At 50.7% G+C, this 6000-nt stretch overlaps 1 pseudogene; it reads right to left on the reverse strand.

The window, feature by feature from the left end:
- Positions 1–4982, reverse strand: part of LOC146178030 (uncharacterized) — a 44013-nt pseudogene extending 39031 nt beyond the window's left edge.
- Positions 4983–6000: the final 1018 nt, after the last annotated feature.

Raw genomic sequence — 6000 nt, forward strand, 5'->3', positions numbered from 1 at the left:
AGTCGCCTTCTTAGGTGGAGCTTGATTTTACAGCAGTACAATTTTGAAATAAGATACAAAAAGGGGAAGTTAAATGGGAACGCGGACGCGCTTAGCCGCTCTTTCTAAGCGGTCCGAGATGTTCCTCACCATGTATCCAAATTGATAATCAGGTTTTTTTTTTTTTTTTTTTTTCGTGCGCTTGTATATGTGTGACTATGTAAAGCAGCACGTTTGGTTTTCTAGGAATACGTGGGTCCTGAACGTCTTGAGAGTGGGCTTTTCTCGAACAACAATGACAGTTTTCTTTTAACCTGGTCTCTTCAGACGGGAGCCGAGTGCTTGTTTAGACATGTGGTTGAGTTTCAGACAGCTCGAGCAATTTGGCCTACAACAATCAAGACAACGCGACAAGCAACAGCGAGCTTCAAGCGTTCACGTGCAGGCCATTAAGTCGTCTCTTCATGCAGCAGCGGCGACTGCTGCCCTCCGTGACTCTTCTGGCGGGGGAGGAGGCTGTTACGACCGTGCATCCGCATTTGCGCGCTCTATTGTTCGCCTGTGGGCATGGAAAAGTATTGTGAATATGTGGTGATGGTCCAATGGCTCTAAGTGAGCCTGTTTCCAGGAATCCTGTTTTGTAAGCCTGTTTTGCTTTGTGGAGGCCTGCAAATGCCAAATTGACCCTGTCAAGAGAACGTCTGGAAAAACACAAAGAAACGTCCCCCTGCGGGAAATGCAGGAAGTGCTTTCTTTCTTTTGTTCACCCTTCCAGTCGATAAGCCCTATCGTCCAGTGAGGAATGCCTACTTTCCAAAGGAGACGACAGAGTGACATGTCCGCTGACGTGCAGGACAAGAAAGGAGCATGACGCATACAGCCATTAAGTGATTTCCCAGGAATGCAGGAAAGATTTGCAATTGTCGAAAACGGACAATGCTGGGAGCGGATGCGGCGCCACGTGCACTCGGGTTTCTGAGAAGTAAAACCACTTGTCAGAACCAGCCTGTGGTTTCTTTGCTGAAGAATAGAAATGTACCTCCTCTCCTCGCCGTTCCCAAGCTTTTCCCGCCAACAAGTGATCACGCCCAACGAATGAATGCCGGACCAGTCAGTGCTTCAGACCATCAGTGCAGTGATGTGTTCGATTGGATGCCGATACCTGAGGGGCGTGCCCTGGAATTGGTTGGTCAGCATCTTCAGAGAGGGGCTGGACATAGGGGGGGTTTTAAGGACGCTGCAGAGCACGAAATGTCGCTCTGGGCCCTGGGTAAACGGCTCATCCAGTCGCTTCTCGCTATGAACTCTTAACGCTTGCCATTTTGCTGATGTACCCTTCTTTTTCGTGTAAATAATCTTGTAAATAAGTTTCTCAAAGTGCCATTAAACCTGCTTGTACATATTTCACCAACTTCAAAGATTCAATCCTACTTCAACCCCGAGTCTCTGCACGCTACCAAGTGAAGGCCGGGTCGACGTAGCCCCAGCGTCACGACACCCCGACGAACTTCGCAAGTCCCTTAAGGTAGCTCCAATCCCGAGAAACATGGACCCTAACCTCCACCAAGGTAGAAGAGAAGCAAGGGCCGATTTTATTCAAAAACCACACGCTCCTCAAGACACGACTGTGTATGCAGACGCGTCCTCGAGAGGAGGACACAACAAAATTGCAGTAGCCACGGTGGTCAATTCGTCTCTACGCGAAGTGACCGGCGCCTCTATCCGACACTCCACAGTAGCAGAGGCCGAGGACGTAGCCATTTCTCTAGCGGTGGCGAAGGGCTATAGAGCTGGGCGGTCGCTAACGATACTCACGGACTCTTGATGTCTTCCAGTTCCAAATGAAATCCGGTGGCGAAAAAGCGTTGGTCCGGTGGAATCGGTCAAAATTTGCGGAACCAAAGTGACGCGTGTCCGCCTGCTTCAACCGCCATAGAAAAATGCCATAATTAGAGAAAAGTTGTACAGTGCACTTAGAAGTGTCGAGTATGAATAACGCTATCGCGTTCCACTCTTCATGGCGAAGCTTAAGCGTCCTCCCAATTTTGTTAGGCACGTTCTGTTTCACAAATGTAGAACGCACCGGGACTGTGCTTTTCCTGAGGGGGGGGGGGGGGGATTGTGTTACTGAGCGGTATTCGCTGGCCGTGCTGATGAAAAAGAAGTCCGACAGACTCCCAGAAGAAGAAGACGCAGACGAGTGCTGTGCTGTGATGTGATCATCCTCAGTGGAGTGGACAACTACCGTACTCTGAATATTTCCCGTAACAATGGTTTGGTTTTTGAGTTTAGCGTCCCAAAGCGACTCAGGCTATGAGAGATGCCGTAGTGTAGGGCTCCGGAAATTTAGACCACCTGGGGTTCCTTAACGTGCACTGATATCGCACAGCACATGGGAGCCTTGCTTTTCTCCTGCATCGAAAAGCGGCCGCCGTGGCCGGGATTCGATCCCGCGTCCTTGGGCACAGTAGTCGAGCGCAGTAACCACTGCACCACCCTGCGGGGCGCTTTCGCAACAATGACTGGTGCACATGAAAGGAAAAGCTCATCACAATTGTTCTTTAGGCAGACAGCTGAGATCCCCAGGTGGTACAAATGACCGCCAGCCATCCACTATGGCACCCTTTTCTCTCTTCCCATTATCATTCCCGCCTTCCTCTCTTCTCCTACGGCGCGCTTGAGGTACACAGAAAAAAGCCCGCCGGGGTGGTGCAGTGGTAAGACGCCCGACTGCTGTGCCGGAGTACCCGGGTTTGAACCCGACCTCGGCAGCTGCGTTTCGATGGAGGCGAAACAAACAGGTGTCCGTGTGCTGTGCGATGTCAGCGCACGTTAAAGATCCCCAGGTAGTCGAAATTACACCGCAGACCTCCACTACGGCTCCTCTTTCTCTCTTTCCACTTTCACTCCCACCTTCCTCCCTTCCCTTACGGTGCGGTTGCGGTGTGCACAGAAAACAAGCAAAACAGTTACCGCGCCTTTCCCTTCCTATAAATAAATCAGAAAAAATGACCCGCCAGGGTGGTGCAGTGGTAAGACGCCCGACTACTGTGCCGGAGTGCCCGGGTTCGAACCCGACCTCGGCGGCTGCGTTGTGACGGAGGCGAAACGAAGAGGCATCCGTGTGCTGTGCGATGTCAGCACACGTTAAAGATCCCCAGGTGGTCGAAATTACTCCATAGCTCTCCACTATGCCTCCTCTTTCTCTTTCCACTTTCACTCCCACCTTCCTCCCTTCCCTTACGGCCTGGTTGAGGTGTCCACAGAAACAAGTGAGACAGCTCCCTCGCCTTTCCCTTCCTGTAAATCAATCGAATCCGCAGAAAAAGTGTGACATACTGCGCTTTTCCTTTTCTGACAACAAATTAAAAATTATGGGCCTTGGGGGGGGGGGCTCAATTTGGTTCAAACTTATGGTCTAATTGCTGCTACCCCGAGGTTTTGGTCTTAAGCAGTTCTTTAGGTTAATGCACAAAAATTGCTAATCAAGTCGAGCTTTAGGATGCGTGACAGAGTCGTACCGACGACCTGTCGTCACTGAAACTGCAACGGGGGTGTAACTTCCTGAGGTCGAGGTGATAAGCTGTTAAACTGCTTTGAAGGAAAGGAACGGCGCATGTATCTGTCACTATTATCTGTGGACACCTGACCCGCGACCTAAGGGAAGAGAGGTGGGAATTGAAGAAGATTAAATAATCTCTTAGATGTCTCTTAAGAGGAGAATGCTGAGGCTGATAAAACTTTACTCATAATAAGTGGGAGGAATTAGGGGTCAGCTAGCATGCCGCAGGCCGTGGAGACTTTTGGCAACGCCGGCCCATTCAACGGCCTTGAGCTGAATGACAGGGTCATCGCTGGACCTTAGCTTGTCTCAAGCTTCTTTAGAGGGATCAGGCAAGAGTTCTGAGGGAGGCTTATGGGCTTTGCACGCCCAGATCATATGCTCGAAGTTGTCTTTCTCCCGGCAAAAACGGCAGAAGGGATTCATATCCTTATTAATGAATTTTGATGTGTAGGTTGGATTGGGGAGGGTCCCCGTCTGTAGCTGTCTTTATATTACGTGTTGTCTTGTCAGTGTTTTTGGGGTGGAAGGAGTGTTCTTCTCATTGCCTTGTAATGTGCAGTGAGTTCGTAGTATGATACGGCTGGCTCACCGAAGGGTTCTGGTACTTCATTTTGCGCCACCGCTCAGCCGGCTAATCCTCGAGCTTATTGGTGGGCAACCTCATTTCCCGGATTCTCCGCATGAGCTGGGGTCCATATTAATTCAATATCTCTCTCGAGAGGAGATTCTCTCATTTCACTGAGTATTTGTGAGGCGGGTTTGAAGAACCTACCTCTATCAAAGTTACTGATTGCCAGTTTGGAGTCGCTTACTATGGTTGTTGCATTAGTAAATCGATGTCCGCAGCGATGGCGGCCTCCTCCACCACTAGGGGTCTGGATATGTGGAAACAGTCTCCGCCATAACGAGTCTCGCCGGGTTAGTGTTGGGCTGTGTGACTCCACATATCGAATATTTGTTAGGGTCTTCCGCGCCCTCGGCTGCGTCAACGTAGATGACATCCTGTAGCCGGCTCAGGGTTTTATGCAGGCCCTTAGCTAATGCTTTTCTTCGGCCTTGATGGGCGGGGTGCTTATGTTCCGAGGAAGAGGTTTGATGGTGATGCTCTTTCGGATATCGCGTGGACTAGTTTGAGGGAGGGCTTGTAGGGGTTCGCCCTCAATACCTAATCTTGGAAGTATTGTCCTACCGGCGAGCGTGCATCTTTGAGTTCCTCGTAGGTATTGGGGACCCCGAGTTTGAGAAGCTCTTCGTTGGGCGTCGAGCAAACCAGGCCCATTGCTGTTTTGTAAGCCACTCTGATTATGGCGTCGATTCTCTCAACTTCGTTAGTGTTGGGGTTAGTGTTGGGCTTTGTGACTCCACATATCGAATATTTGTTAGGGTCTTCCGCGTCCTCTGCTGCGTCGACGTAGATGACATCCTGTAGCCGACTCATGGTTTTGTGCAGGCTCTTAGCTCATGCGGTTTTTAGTCGATATTTATTGCCTCAGGGCATCAGTAGGTTATCAGTTGAAGGATGAATAAATGATTAAATGAATGGAAAAAGGTTGGCTGATTTTATGAAGTCCAGAACTGAGCGATGATGTGGTCCCTACGTTCAAGTGACGTATGAGGCAGGATTGGTTGCAGAAAGACCAGCTATGCTCAGGTGCCGGATTAGTGTTGGCTTGAGTGCTGGGCAGTCCCACAGCAAGTGGTGGATGTCGGCCTCGACATCTTCGTTGTTACAGATCGGGCATCCTGGGCGAGGATATAAGTGTTGGAAGTATGACCACGTCCTAGTTACAGCTGGTGTAAGGGCAACACCGACCCGGATCCTCCTAAGCGCAACCTCCTCTGCATGGGTGAGACCGCGGGGAAGGGATATCGCACACGGAGGGATAAGTGCACGTGTGCGGCGCCGGAGGTGCTCCTTTCTTGACAAAAGGAGGGTAGCGTCGTCGACTTCGAGAAGCCGTGGGATTGATCGTCTTGGTTCACGAGGCGGGTTGCAAAATCAGCTTGAATTTGGGAAGGCAGCAGATCCTGTGGGACCCACTCAATGCGTATTGATTGTGGGATGCGCGCCGCAAGTTGGTGGATGTCCTGGCAAATTTTAGGGCAGCGGCTGACACGTCGGAGCAGACGTACTGCTTGTAGTGCGTCAGTGCGGATGACAGCGTGGGCGGTAGGGAGCATGGTTATAGAAGTCACGGAGCAGAGTGCCTCCTGAACTGCCACAAGCTCAGCGCAGAAAGATGTAAGTAGTTCCGAAAGCTGAAACGTAGTTGTCTGATTCAGGCTAGGTCTCCGTGGACAGTAGGTTGCCGTTTTGGCTTCACAGCCTTGCAGGCTTCCATCTACGTACACTACTATGCAATCTTGAGGCAGGTTAGTATCTTGCTCTTCAAATCTCTGGCGCAGCAATGATGCAGAGCTGGCAGACGTCGGTCTGCGGATGTCAGTTGGCTTGT

The sequence above is a fragment of the Amblyomma maculatum genome, chromosome 10 (assembly GCF_055883805.1).
Source record: "Amblyomma maculatum isolate TAMU_Amacu chromosome 10, ASM5588380v1, whole genome shotgun sequence".
Lineage (NCBI taxonomy): Eukaryota > Metazoa > Arthropoda > Arachnida > Ixodida > Ixodidae > Amblyomma > Amblyomma maculatum.